Source organism: Crocuta crocuta, unplaced genomic scaffold, assembly GCF_008692635.1.
Source record: "Crocuta crocuta isolate KB4526 unplaced genomic scaffold, BGI_CrCroc_1.0 scaffold129, whole genome shotgun sequence".
NCBI classification, from domain to species: Eukaryota; Metazoa; Chordata; class Mammalia; order Carnivora; family Hyaenidae; genus Crocuta; species Crocuta crocuta.
The window spans coordinates 10,380,505-10,382,437 of record NW_027551571.1 but is presented as its reverse complement, the minus strand read 5'-3'; positions in this window follow the sequence as shown (position 1 = coordinate 10,382,437).

Here is a 1,933-nt window from a genome sequence, read left to right as displayed (position 1 = left end):
TTTGCACTTGTCCTCTTCACATACCACCTGAGAAGAAAGCACCCGTGTCAGCTTGGCCAGTAGTCCCCTGGCTGTGTGCTCTATCCGGTGCCGGTTGTGAAGGGCATGGATAAGGCAGAAAGCAATCTCAATCTCTGTCTGAAATTCTTGGCTGAGATGGGGAGGAGTGGAGAGCCCTGGTGTGTAGAACTGGGAGAGGGCGGGATTGAGGCCGTGCAAGTTCAGGGTCCACCCTCACAGCGGGTTCTGAGGGAATGGAGCTCCTACCCTTTCGTATTCTATTGCATACAGCATCCACATGCAAATGTCTGGTGTCTGCTGCAATGAAGAAAAGCACTTTGGGGGAGACAGTGCATAAAAAAGGTTTTGGGAGAAGGTTTTCATTTATTCAACAAATAGTATGTATTTTGTCCTGTGCTTTGTGCCAGGTACTGTTATATATTCTGGCGGATGTAGCAGGGATGTATATAGTGTTTGTGAAACAGAAAATACACATGTTGGTCTCTGCCCCTGGTTCCTAGCACAGAGCTCCCAATATCCTTGTAATTTCTTAAATGATAATCCTAGGAGTATATCTTGTTCTAGTATTTGTCTTTGACCCTGTCCCTAATCCAGGGCTCCTAAAACCTTAGTAAATTCCTAAGTAATAAGACCACTAGGAGTGTCTTTTGTTCTAAGGAAGGAAGTCTGAGGGGGCCCCTGGGTGACTCCTCAGTGGCCGCTGGTCACGAGAAAGACCAAGCCGTTCTTAGAAGTGTGGAATTTTCAGCCCTGTCCTCCATTCTTCAGAGAGAGGAGAGGAGCTGGAAATTGAATTAATAATTGATCATGCCTCCTGAGGAAACCTCTATACAATCTCAATAGTCAGGGAGTTGAAGAGCTTCCAGGCTGGTGAAAACAAGCACGCTGGGGGGAGGGGGAGCGTGGGTGATGCACCCCAACTCCACAGGAACAGTGCTCCAGAACTCAGAACGCTCCCAGACCTCGCCCTAGGTATCTCTTCATCTGGCTGCTCAACTGTATCCTTTAACATATCCCTTAACAATCTGGTAAACAGCAGTGTTTCCCTGAGTTCTGTGAAGAGCTCTAGAAAATTAATTGGACCTGAAGATGGGGGTGTCTTTGGAATCCCTGACCTATACCTGGTCGGTCAGATGCACAAGTGATAGGGCTCTCCAGTGGCACAGTTAGTGTGTGGTACTTATACAGAAGCACAGGTGACGCTCTGGGCTTGCGACTGGCATCTGAGGTGTATGTTTCGGGGGGTGTGTATGTGTGTGTGTTGGGGGGGAACAGTCCTGTGAGACTGAGTCCTTAACCTGTGGAATCCGATGCTATCTCTGGTTTGATAGTGTTGAATCTTGGACACTCTGCTGGTCTGAGAATTGCTTGGTGGTGCGGGGAAAAACCTCCCCCCAACTGGTAACCAGAAGTGTTTTTTGTGTGAGTAGGAGGCTCACAGGGAAGAAACACATAGTAGGGAAGAACTGGATTTTCCCTATGCGGGTAAAAAGCTGAGTTTTTTCCATTTAAGCATTTGTAGGTATATAGTAGTGCTCTCTGTCATGGCAGAGTCTACATTTTAGTGAATGATGACAGACAATAAACAAATATAATAAAACATACATTATATAGCGTTTTGGGTGATAAAATGTTATGGAAAAAAGCAGAGAAGGTAAGGGAGATCTACAGTGCAGGGAAGGTGGTTGTAAATTTAAAAACAAGCAATCAGAATAGGCTTCAGAGAAAAGGTGACATATGAGCAAAAACTTGGAAATAAGGGAGAGAGACAGACAAGTATCTGGCAGAACGCCTTCCTAACAGAGGGGACAACCCATGTAAAGTCCCTGAAGGGGAAATGAGCCTGGTGTGTTCCGAAGGAGTAAGGCCAGTGTGGCTGAAGGTGGGGGGGGGGGGGGGGGGGGGAGGAGAG